Source organism: Vulpes vulpes, chromosome 2 (genome assembly GCF_048418805.1).
Source record: "Vulpes vulpes isolate BD-2025 chromosome 2, VulVul3, whole genome shotgun sequence".
Taxonomy (NCBI): Eukaryota; Metazoa; Chordata; class Mammalia; order Carnivora; family Canidae; genus Vulpes; species Vulpes vulpes.
In genome coordinates this window covers 161,475,804-161,488,898 of record NC_132781.1, presented here as the reverse complement: position 1 = coordinate 161,488,898, position 13,095 = coordinate 161,475,804, and the positions used below count along the sequence as shown (strand labels likewise).

General features: G+C 45.9%; 1 long non-coding RNA gene across 1 annotated transcript; it reads left to right on the top strand.

Moving 5' to 3' along the window:
- Positions 1 to 3,462: 3,462 nt before the first annotated feature.
- On the top strand, positions 3,463 to 11,921 carry LOC140598007 (uncharacterized). The gene is made up of 5 exons (XR_012000170.1): positions 3,463 to 3,596; positions 4,579 to 4,680; positions 5,958 to 6,037; positions 10,672 to 10,719; positions 11,790 to 11,921. It is a non-coding gene; the product is annotated as an uncharacterized lncRNA (long non-coding RNA).
- The last annotated feature ends 1,174 nt before the right edge of the window (positions 11,922 to 13,095 follow it).

Below are 13,095 nucleotides of genomic sequence, written 5' to 3'. Positions count from 1 at the left end.
AAAAATAAGCCCAAGGGGCCTAGCACATACCGCTTAGACTCTGCCCTGGCTAAGGATCTTTGTATAATTAAAGGGTCTAGTTAACATCCAATCTCTCTCCAGGAACACAAAGTGGTACAAATGAATTCAGCAGCACAGTTGAAAAAGAAAAACTATGGGAACAATGGATTGGCGATGGTGGAATTCTCTCGTCCCGCAGGATTTGACAAAATGAAACCAGTCCTAGACTCCATACAAAGCATATTTATTCCAAGGACAGATCATGAGATTGTTGTAATTCAGAATCTGTTTATTTGAATATGGCTCTCTGCACGTTTAAAGTCTACCTGTTTAATACTGTTCGGGCTTTCTGGCTTAGCAAACTGGAAAATGTTTTGAGGCTAACATAAAGATGGGAGAGGAGTTTCCTGAATTTTTGTTCAACTGTTTTTGCGAACCCATGCCATTGGTCCTAAGGGAGAGGTGAACAGCCCAAAATACCACCCACTCTAAAGAAAATACAAACTGAAAATATTTTGTGCAAAAAAAAAAAAAAAGGGATGTGCTTTTAGCTTAGTATTAAGTGTAACAGTTAAAGGTGTGAAATAAGAACATGCTTTGTAAATAAAAAAACAAATTCTAGGAATTAGAATTAGGTGGAACACCTACATTTGTACAAAGTGAATAGTGCAATCATTTTCTAAATTTCAACCGCCTGGCTCGTAAAGGCATAACGTGTTGTCTGTGTTATTAGGATAATCTGTCCTAATTCCCAACAAAATGAATAGCTTCATAGTGCTTAATCTTGGCCGTGAAGGCAAAAAATGTAATAGCATTTCAAAAACAATGATTTTCCTAAGATCTCAATGTCAAAAAAATGTACAATATTGTGCTTCATATTGAGATGGGAGCATGAAAATTTAAAATTCCACGCAGTGCTTTTGCTCCTACTGAAACGAAGACAAAATTTGGGATCTAACAGCCACTCCCCAGATGTTTCTTTCATCTGGAAGCCATCAAATCCTGATTTGTTCCCTTGAACCTATCTGTTCCCTTGAAAATCCCATATTTTTTTTTTTTAAAGTTTTCATCCTGTCATTATGAGCTTAACTCCCTATCACTGAAACAAATAACCAACCCCCTGTAATTCCTACACAGTACGGGGTGGCGGGCGTGAAACCCTACTGTAGCTGCAACACCCAAAGACTAGAGCCAGAGAAGGGTTGGCTCGGTTAGGAACTCCTGCTGCCGCGAAGAAAAACAAAACTTAAAACCACCACCACCACCACCACCATTCAACAAAAATACCTTGCACCAAAAAAAAAAAAAAAAAAGCAGCAAGGCTGGAGGACAAAGACGGCAGCCTCACTCTCGAATTTCCTGGCTTTGTTGACTCAAGCCGCAAAAGTGAACATTAAAATGCCAACACTCGCGTTGAATATTCCCTTGAAATCTCGGAAGACAAAGGCTCTTTCAAGTTTCCAAGAGGACACTGGGAGAAGGCACGTTTTAGGGAGTCGATTTTCTATTTACATACTCAGGGGGGAGCTTTAGAAGAGTTAAATGGAAGAGGTTCTCGGCAGACAGAAATAATACGTCCCCGTCTATTGTTCCAGTTTATGGCTCGGATGGAAATAATGGGCCGTAAAACCTATCAGAGACCAGTTGCGCAGTGCGTGCCTCGCGGCCAGCCAATGAGCGGCAACGCCTCGGTTCTCCTACTGGCGACAGCACTTCAAAGGCAATTTTAAAAAGAAAAAAAAAAAAAATTTTTTTTTTTGTTCTCTTTTCCCGAGCCCGACCTCTCGGCTGCGCGGGTGCAGGAGGCACGCCCCGTGGGCCCCCCCCGCTCCCCCCCGCTGCCGAGGCTCGGCTCCCCTCGGCGCGCAGGGCTCCAGGGAGCGCCTTCACCCCCGTGGGGGGTGGGGGTGATGGTGAGGGGCCCCGCGTCGGAAGGGCCCAGGGCAGCAGGGAATCGGGACCGGGCACCCCCCACGCCCCTCCCCTGCGGCCGCTCGCGGTCACACGCCGCGCACGCGCGGCTCCGGGGCGGCGGCGCCCGAGCCCAGAGGCGAAGAACAAAGGGGACGCGCTCGCCTTCGCGGCTGGGGCGAGGGGGCGGGGCAGTGGGCGTGGTCACCCCTGGAGTCGCCGCCAGCCCCGCCCCCGCCGGCCTCGGCGGCGCGCGCCCCTCCCCCAGCGCCCCGCGAAATGGCGGCCGCGTTACAAAATGGCGGCCGCGCCAGGCCACGAGCGGAGCAATAAAAGGCGCCGTGCGCCCTTCCCCTCCCCCCGCCGCCGCCCCAGCTCCGGCGACCCTCCACCCGCCGCCCCGGCCTTCCCTCGCCGCTTCTCGAGCCCGCAGACGGGGCGGCGCCCCGCGGCCGGAGGCCGACTTCAGGGGGCAAAGGCCGACGGAGCCGAGCGGCGCGGGGAGGGAGCGTCCACGCCCGCAGCGTTAGTTCGTGGCCACCAGCGTGAGGAGGGACGGGGGGGGTCAAAGGACACGGGGCCGGGAGCCCAGGTCGGCGGGCGCGCGGGATCCCGGGCGGAGCGCTGGAGCCGGAGGAGGCGCGGGCGGCGCCGGGCGGGGTCGGCTCTCCCTCCACGCAGGCCTCCGTGAGCCGGGCAGGTCTTCCGGGCCTCGGAGGGCGCGGCGGCTGCGGTCCCCGTGAGGTCCCGGCGCTCCTGGGCTCCGCTCCGGACGTTGCGCTTTCTTTCTCTCAGAAAGCGCTCGCTTCTCGGCGCGCCCCATCCCCCAGCTTCCCTCGGGCTCCGTCTTTCCAGAAACTTCTCAGGGAAACAGCTTACCCACAAAAAAAAAAAAAAAAAAGAAAAGGGGGGGGGGGTCGCGGGCTCAGCCCCCGCCCCGCCTCCCTCCCGGAGCGTGCGCGCCGGATTGGGCGGCGAGTCCGGCGCGCGCGTGTGCAAGTGTGAGAGGGGGGCGTGCGCGCGCGGCGGGGCGGGGCGGGGCGGGGCGGGGCGCGGCGCTCTCACGAGGAGGGAGCGGGGGTTTCCTCCCCTCCCCCCACGCCCCGTGGCTGCGCAGGCGCGTTGGGGCCTCGGCGGGGGAGGGGCAGGGCCGAGGCGGTCGCCCCGTGGCTCCGCGCGCCTGCGCACTAGGGCGTCTCCGCCGAAGTGTGTTCCGCCCGCGGCTGGCGGCAAAGTGCGTCTGGGCGTCTCGGGCGCGCCCTCCTTCCTCCCGGTTTCCTCAGCTCCCCCTCGTGCGCCGCCGCAGCCCCTGGAGGGGTGTCCTCGACCCCGGCCTTCCCCCCCCCCCCCGCCCCGTGCCCAAGGGCTGAGGTCGCGCCGTGCCCGGTTGGCCTCCTTCCAGCCCCGCGTGCGCCATGTTGGGTCGGGCGCCCGCGGCGCGGCGGCGGCGCTTTCTCCGACGGCGGGGGGCGGGGGAGGGGAAGGGGGAGGGGAGGTGGCCGGGCTGCGCGTCGTGCTCGCCAAGCGAGAATAATAAAGGTGTCGTTTCTTTGGAACGCTGCCCCGGGTCGCCGAGGCGGGCTGCCCTGGGTGCGCGGCCGCGGACAAAGGGCCCGGCGCGGCAGCTCCCCGTCCCGGGCTGCGCGGAGTGGTAACCATAGCAACGGCCTTTGCTCTTTCTCAAGGTGCCTTTGGTTTTATTTTCCTTTTCCTCTTCCCTTAGGAGCGTGGGGGAGATGACGGCCGGGGTTGTGGGTTCTTTTAAAAAAAAAAAAAAAAAAGAGCCACCGCCTCCCCACCCCCCACCTCTTTTTATCTGGCCGTGGGATCCACTTCCGTGCAAGCCCGTTTCTGAAATCCAGCAGGTTGAGGTTAAGGAGGGTTCCCTCGGAGGGTCGCGGAGGTCGGCCACGTCTCCTGCCCCAGCTTTGTTTCCTTGCCGCCCCCCCCCGCCCCCCTTCCTTTTGAAGGACCTTCGTTTCCCGGGGGGGCGGGGCGGGGGGAGGCACTGCCTTCCTGCATTGGTTCAGCGTGTAATGCGGCTTCAGAGCCTTGCAGACGGAAGGTTGAAAAGAGGGAGCAGGTCCGCGGGCAAGGCTCCTCGGGGGCCCCCAAAGACGGACGTGGCACTTGCAACTTGACATCTTAGGGTCGCGAGCCGCACTTCTTGGCTCTGAAGTCGTTGGGCGGCGTGTCCCGCTGCCCCGCAGGTGCGGGCGCACCAGTGACCGCGCAGAGGCCGAGGTCAGGGCGGGTCAAGGCTCTGGGCGGAGCCACGCAGTGGGCCCTAAGGAAGGGAGAGCTTTCTTCCCGGTGGGAATTTTGAGGTGGTGCCAGATTCCTAACAGGAACTCGTAGTATATAAAAAGCTGTTGAACAGGCTGTTGAAGCGCTAGCAAGTAATAGAGTTCTCCTCCTGCCAGCGAGACGATAATTTGAAGCTTGGAAACGACCAGATCAGCTGTCCCTGGAATGGGCAGGATTCTGGTTAGACGTTCTGTCCTAACAAATTAGGGTTAATGAGTCTTTAAAGTCAGAAGTCAGAGTCCCCCCTCCTCCCAAAATAAAACAAATAAAGTCAGAGTTCATAAAGTAAGGATAGCACCACTAAGTAAGGGGAAGAAAATTTTGTTACGTTTTATAATTAAAAAAAAATTTTTTTTAAAGGAAATTCTACATCCAGAGTAGGGCTCGAACTCACAACTCCAAGATCAAGGGTCTCATACAGCTTCAACGTGGATGGAACTGGAGGGTATTATGCTGAGTGAAGTAAGTCAATCGGAGAAGGACAAACATTGTATGTTCTCATTCATTTGGGGAATATCAATAATAGTGAAAGGGAATATAAGGGAAGGGAGAAGAAATGTGTGGGAAATATCAGAAAGGGAGACAGAACATAAAGACTCCTAACTCTGGGAGAAGAAAAAGGGGTGGTAGAAGGGGAGGAGGGTGAGGGATGGGAGTGAATGGGTGTCGGGCACTGGGGGTTATTCTGTATGTTGGTAAATTGAACACCAATAAAAAATAAATTAAAAAAAAAGGGTCTCATACACTACCCACTTAGCCAGGCATGCCACATGTTTTTAAATTATTTATTATTTTTAAAAGATTTTATTCATGAGAGACAGAGAGAGAGAGGCAGAGAGACAACACAGGCAGAGGGAGAAGCAGGTTCCATGCAGGGAGCCCCATGTGGGACCCGCCAGGGATCACGCCCTGGGCCCAAGGCAGGCACTAAACCGCTCAGCCACCCAGGGATCCCCCGCCACATATTATTTTTTTTTTGAACCTGTTCATTTATTTGTATGTTTCATAATTTTAAATAGGCATAAAAACAAAGTTCTTAGATGGAGTCTAATAATTAGAGTCTCTGGAAACTGATCTTGATGGTACAATATATTTAAGTTGAAAATTGTGAAAGACAAGAGTAACCCGATTTGAAGCCACTTTTCTGAGTGTTTTAAGTGAAAGGTTTATGCTTGTGTGTGCTTCAATTATCTGGAAACACAGACCCCTTTTATTAGTTCATCCCACTATGCCCCTTCTCCAGCTAACAGTATACGGTGAAATCATTGGTTATGACTCTTAATGGTTCTGTTTTCTTAGAAAAGTCATTTTAAGTTAATCTACCATCCTCCAAGAGAGCCTGAGGAATTCTTTTTTTTTCCCAAAGTATCTTCCAAATAAAAGTATAAGCAGTGTTTCTCATGACTTTTGTAGTATATAGCCTGAAAAAGTTCAATGAGCTCCTCTGTCAAAATACTGAAATTTAACTTTTTAAAGCCTTAAAAATAATTCCATAATTTAATTCAGAAAGGAATCATGTCTTATATAGTCTTCAAATAGTATGGTTTTATTTTAAGTCACAAAGTTTTAGGTGTCTTAATTGTGGAATATTATATAAAATTAGCAATCATAACCATCTTGAAGATTACTGAGGTAGTGATGTGATTTAAAGAGGTATTACTATTAAATAACAATAATTGAATTAAAATGGACATAAGTTTTATTTATTTATTTTTTAATTTTTTATTTATTTATGATAGAGGGAGAAGCAGGCTCCATGCACCGGGAGCCTGATGTGGGACTCGATCCCGGGTCTCCAGGATCGCACCCTGGGCCAAAGGTAGGTGCCAAACCGCTGCGCCACCCAGGGATCCCAAAATGGACATAGTTTTAAAAACATTTCAAAGGAGTACTTTAATAAGTTTTTTTTAAAGATTTTATTTATTAATGAGAGAGAGAGACCGAGACATAGAGAGAAGCAGGCTCCATGCAGGAAGTCCAATGTGGGACTTGATCCTGGGACTCTGTGATCACGCCCTCAGCCTAAGGCAGATGCTCAGCCGCTGAGCCACCCAGTCGTCCCCATAAATAAGTTTTTAAATTTTTTTCTACTTCAAACTAGAGCAGGGGAGCTTAAAACCCTAAGTATGCTGAAAATTTCAATACATATGTAACAAGTTACTAAATGCATTTTATTTGGTGGTATTATTTTTGAGATTCCATCAAGTATGCTTTATCTTCTCTGAATTAATCAATAGCCTTATTTATTTCCATTCTGCTTATTTCCTGGTGTTTAAAAGTTCCAATCTCCTATGCATAGGGTGTTTTGGTTAATGTATATCACTGCTAGTGAAGAGGTTAAATTTTTTCTCACATGAGGATCAACAATAGAGGTTTAAAAGATTGAGTGAAATCTCCAAATTAATATAGTGAATAATAACATTTTGTTCACCTGGGATCCCTTAACATAAATATGTTGATTTAGTATAGTCCAACATCAACATTTCAGAGAGAACTTAAAGTAACCCAGAGACTGACTTCCAAAAGTGTTTTTATTATCTTTTTCTAATTATAAATGCAACATATGTTAATCAAAGGAAATTATAGGGATCCCTGGGTGGCGCAGCGGTTTGGCGCCTGCCTTTGGCCCAGGGCGCGATCCTGGAGCCCCAGGATCGAATCCCACGTCGGGCTCCTGGTGCATGGAGCCTGCTTCTCCCTCTGCCTGTGTCTCTGCCTCTCTCTCTCTCTCTCTGTGTGACTATCATAAATAAATAAATAAAAAAAATTAAAAAAAAAAAAAACAAAGGAAATTATAATTGAAAAGTTTTTTAGGGGGATGCCCTGGGGGGCTCAGTGGTTTAGCACCTGCCTTTGGCCCAGGGCGTGATCCTGGAGTTCCAGGATCAGTTTCCCTGCATGGAGCCTGCTTTTTCCTTCTGCCTGTGTCTCTCCCTCTGCCTCTCTCTCTCTCTCATGAATAAATAAATAAAATATTTAAAAAAATATAAAGTTTTTATTCATCTAAGATTTTATCTTAAAAAAGTTTTTATTCATCTATATTTCCTTAAAAACTTATCTTTTTTTAAAGGATTTTACTTCTTTATTCATGAGAGACACAGGCAGAGGGAGAAGCAGGCTCCTTGAAGGGAGCCAGATGTGGGACTCGATCCCGGGACTCCAGGATCACGCCCTGGGCTGAAGGCAGCACAAAACCACTGAGCCACCCGGGCTGCCCTGAATAAAAACTTTAAAAAAAAATTTAAATCTCAGGTGAGGTAGGTGGGGGCAATAGGTGAAATAGGTGAAGGGGATTAAGAGGACACTTATGATGAGTGCTCAGTAATGTATAGCATTGCTGAATCACTATATTGTACACCTGAAACTGAAACACGGCACGTTAACTTTATTAGAATTAAAATTTAAAAGAGGAAAGAAAAAAATTAAATTCTACCACATAGTCACAGCTATGATTAATGTATTTGCAAATATCCTTCCAGTCCATTTTTTCCCAATTCCATAAACATTAATAAATTATATTCATAATTCTGAATATTAGGTACATTAGCAGTGTTTCCTCATAGAGGGGGAAAAAAGTTAAGCAACTTTCCAAGGAAATGGTAAAAACATAAGAATGGATTTTTTTTTTTTTTTTAAGAAAATGTCAGCCATTACGTTCATTTCTGGAATACTAAAAAACAATGTGGGATAAATTATTTAGCTTACTTAGAGTTTGAACAGTAAAAGAGATTATGAGATGTTAGCTTACTGAAAGTATGATTTAGAGGACTAGCTGGCTAACGTTCAATTGATTGAAGTTCTGATAATTTATGTATATGTAATTCCACCAGACTGGGTCTGCTATATCAAAATAAATCTGTTAATGGACTGGTCTCTCTTTCACCAGTTGACCCTCAAAACTACAATATTTCAAACACTCTTTGAGGATAATATAGCTGTGTTGTCAGTTTTATTTTCTACTGTTTTGAGAAAAACTGATTCTAATAATAGAAGGAATTTGTATTGTCAAGTTGTCAAGTAGGCTTTGATCATTTTAGAGCTAGTTAATTTATTTTTATTTGATGCCTTTAGGAACAAATGCTTATATTTTAAGTATATGTTTTGTCATGAAATAGCTTAATTTTAATAGCTTAGGACTAAATTTGCAACCAAATTATTGTTAAATTCCTGGTAATGATTCTGTCCTCCTGTTTAAATGTTGATATTAATTTATCTGCTCTATTGGCTAGGTTAGCATTCAAAGCCTGAGTTTGAGGCTCAGATGCTTTCCCCTACTGGGCTTCCATTACGCATGACTGAACTCTTTGAGCACGTCTAGCATGCTAAATACAGGAGCTCCTCACAGTGTGAAAATAAGACCTGATTAAAAACACATCTAGTTTAATTCCTCGTTGCAAATGGCTCTGCTTTTAATGTTATCTTTCTGAATTATCATTAATACTCAAATGAGGAAATTCACTTCACCATCCATTTATCATAGATGAGAGCAGAGATCACACCCTACTTTTGATCTTTTTCAATGAGCATCAATTATTAATTGTTAAAATAAATTTAAAAATCAGAATAACAGAGTGGGTTGCCTTGCTGTTGAAAACATACAAAGATAAATGCTGATGAAGAAATTCTGCCTTTGTAAATATTTGTACCAAAGACAGAAGTAGAGAAAAGCTTTCCCAGTGTTTCCTGATACATTGCCAATAAAAATGAAAGGCACTGAAAAAAATCAGACACTTGATTTGGGACTGTGCAATGGGCATGTACTTACCAGTTTTGTTGTTATTAAGAACTTTGGAATAGAAAAAGCAAAAATGAACAAAGAACTATGTATTTACTATGCGATCACTGCATTTTGATTTGACTATAGGACCTATATAGGCTTTAATCTTGAAAATTGGGACGCCTGGATGGTTCGGTGGTTGAGCGCCTCTCTTCCACCCAGGGCATGATCCTGGAGTCCTGGGATCGAGTCCTACGTCGGGCTCCCTGCATGGAGCCTGCTTCTCCCTCTGCCTGTGTCTCTGCCTCTCTCTGTCTCTCATTATAAATAAATACAATCTTTAAAAAAAAAAACTCTGAAAATTGATAATATGTTCTTAATTTCAACTGATGTTTAGTTTTGATATTAATATGAAATTAGTGGTCAACTTAATAGTATTCATGATATTTGTGGTGTGTTACTTCCAACTCCTTTCACATACATCATCTTTTCTGATCCTTCTAGCAACCTTTTTTGGTAGAGAAAGCAGATTATTTCATTTTGCATATAGGGATATTGAGACTTTCAGGATTTAATTGATATGGCTAGTTCATTATAGACAGTGACAAAATTGGAATTGGAATTTTTGATTCTTAACCCAGGACTATTTCTGTTATATATAATGTCTCTCATTGTATCATCAGTGTTGTGTTTTTCTAGCATAATATGAAGCTCATGGTCATGTAGCGTTTGTTATGCGGAAAGAATCAGTAAGGAACATGGACAGTACTTTTAACCTGCCACTATTAAGTTTAATAAAGATAAAATTCCTACTTGGATCACTCGTTTGAACCTATCATCTAAATGTGAGCTATTTTTCCTTGAAATGAATCTGTTCAATTGAAATTCGTGTCATATTTTTTTCTTTTGGCATCATAGGAGCACATTAAGAATTTAAGCAGATAAAAATTAAAATGTTGTTTTACTATTGAATTACCCATTTAGGCTGATGTCTGTTGACATTTTAAAAACCCGAGAAACTAAAATGATTGCTTTGGTTGCTAGTTTTGGTGCCAGTTATTTTGACTAACACTTCAAGAGAATCTGAGTATAAGATGCTATCAAATGATTTTTGGTGGGATTTTGCTAGCCTTTATATAGTTAGAGAGACCGTTTCTTGGATGTTTGGTGAATCTCTGGCAAGATGAGAAATTATACTGTTAAGTTGACATTTGCTTCTAATCTTTTTGACATTTCTGATCTTTTGACATTCTATGATCTCTAAAGGTTCTTTGGGAGAACTTTGACTCAACTGCTTAACGATGTGTGTGTTAGTAATTTTCCCCCAGCTTTCTCTTCCACTACTTCCCAAAGGTGGGGGGACTTGAAGGTATTTGTAAAGTATTCGTAAATGACTGCCCATTTCAAATTAACTTACAGAAATTAAGTATCTACTCTGCTTTTTACATGGAAAATCAGCACTGTTGTTACAAGACCTTTAGGCTAACCTAAGAGAACTAGTTCAAAAAAATGTTTAGGTGGTAAACATGTTGCTTTAACTTTTACTTAATGTCCCGTCATTCTTGTGCCATGAAGAACGCCTTAGAAAAAATATCTTAATTGCTTCTTATTTTGTTCTAGTTTATTCTTTTGTTGTTCTGTGGGAGTCCTAGATGGATGCAAAATACCGTATTCAATAATTAACTAATGTAATGATTTTGCTTCTAAAAGGCTCCCTCCCCCCCCTTTTTTTTCAGCCCTTTGATTTGTCTTCAACATGATTTTGACTGAAGTCTGCACGGAAGGTGAGATATGCCCTTTCCTTCTGTAATTGCAAGGTGCTATTGTGAATCATCCTCTTTGTCAGTTGCCCCTCTTAATGCAACTGAGCTGAATCTCTTCTTCTTCATGATTGCACTTTGGTCTTTCCCAAGAGATTTCAGCTTATTTGGAGCCTATGAAATTTTAAATGAGTAATTTACATCCTATTTTAAAATGTGTTTCAAATTGTGGTTGCTTATATTGAAATGCATGGTTCATGGAAAAATGCATGTCATTTCAACACCAACTGCGGTGGTATAGGCAGAACTATATAGTTCATGAGTTTAGGTTAATAGTGTGCTCTTGACACTCCTTACGTGATGGTTGTGACAAAAAAAATGGCCAAATGTAAATGGCCAATCCTACATCTGAATGTGGGATTTTTAATTTAATTAATTAATTATTATTATTATTTTCTTTACTGAGGAGTCAATTCCATAATATTTTCAAGAACACAAATCTTCATTTCACTTAATGACTGACTTGCAATGAAGACAAGATTAACCTCTGGGGTGGCACTAAATACCTTAACTAAATTATCAATGAGTGCCAATATTGTAGTGGGGCTTTTCAGTTTCTAGCTTTTCTTGACCACCTCTTTCTGTTTCTCTTACTGAAGTTAAGCCAGTTAAATTACCTGGCTCAGAATCTAGAAGTTTTAGAAGTAATTTGTCAAAATTCCAAAAATCATTTCAAATGGGTGGTAAGGTTAGCACCTCAGCTAGCTAATCTTGTACTCTAATTGTTGCAACTGTGTAAGGCAGGGGCTTGCTTAGCTTCCTCAATGTCCTGAGAGGAGGGAGGAGAGATTATCTCAACTGATCAAGTTTATTTGGTATGGGCTATTAAACCAAATACAAGAAAAGTTGATGTGACTCTCAGCCTGACACCATCATTAAGAAACTCACGTTAGGACTATGTGGTGAAAAAACAACAAAAAAACCGACTTGGAGCATTACTGTCTGTGGAACCTAAGAAACTAATTATGCACCGGTGACCCCAGGTACTAGTGCCATTGATTATGATGACCAGATTTCCTTTATTTTTTTTAAAGATTTTATTTATTCATTCATGAGACACAGAGAGAGGGTCAGAGACACGGGCAGAGGGAGAAACAGGCTCCACGCAGGGAACCCGATGCGGGACTCAATTCTGGGATTCCAGGATCACGCCCTGAGCAGGCGCTAAACCGCTGAGCCACCCAGGCGCATCCGGATGACCACATTTCCACTTCAAAATAGCATAGTTTGGTGATAAGGAGACCGTGAATGAGACCACATATTTAAAATGTGGTGTGTACATGAAGCACCGCACTTTTGATATTTTCTGTACTTAATAAAGAATGGAAAAGAAAATTGAGTGGCTGACTATTCTAAACGATTCCGTTTTCCTGGACTCAATTGTCTTAATTTTGTGGGTTTTCTCTGGGGTTCTGTTAATGGGTATTTTATTAAATAATTTATTTGACAGAGAGAGAGGAGCACAGACAAGCGGGGGTGGGGGAGGCAGAGGGAGAGAGAAAGCAGCCCCCCCCCCCCCCCCGCAGCGCAGGGAGCCCCCCGCGGGGCCGAATACCACGCCCGGGATCCTGGCCTGAGCGGAAGGCGGATGCTCAGCCAACCGAGCCACCCAGGCGCCCCGAACTGGCCTTTATACAAAAGCTCAGGTGTGGTCTTTAAAGGTCCTCAGGCCTGGGAAGGCCAGAGAGGTCTGATCCGTTCCTATGCTTAAATATTAAATCATAGTAAATCTCCGTGTAAATCCTTTTTTTTTTTTTGTTTTTTTACAATGTCCCACGTGTGGCCGTCGCAGTTCACTCGTATTCCCGGCGTACCATAAGGATCAGCTAGGATATCTTGCAAAAACATTTCGCAAGGTCCTCTATAAAGTACAGTTGCTTAACGTTACAAGCTGATGATCCTGAGGGGGCCGGGCTTCGCAGGCCGCCGCTGCTCCGCGGGGCGGCGGGGAGGGCGGCCGAGCTGACACTTTCCCAAGCGGGCGGGGATCCAAGCGCCCGGAGGCGGGCAGAGCCGACAAGGGGCAGGAGAGCCGGCTTCCCCCCGACGGGCCCGGCCGCCGCTCTGACGCGCAGCCCCCTCAGGACCAGCCGCCTTCCTCCTTTCTTCCCGCAGGCCGGCGGCTCCGGGGACCCCGGCCCGAGCGGCGGGAGGCCGCCCCCGCCCCCGCCCCCGCCGCGCCGCGCCGCGCCGCAGGTTGACCGCGCGCCCGCCCCGCCGCCGGCTCCCTGCGCGGCAGCGCGCGTGCGCCTCAGGCCCGGGCGCGCGAGCGTTCCTTCCCGGCCCCGCGTTCCTCCCTCCCCCGCGCGCCTGCGCGCCGGCTGGGAGGAACTCGGCGTC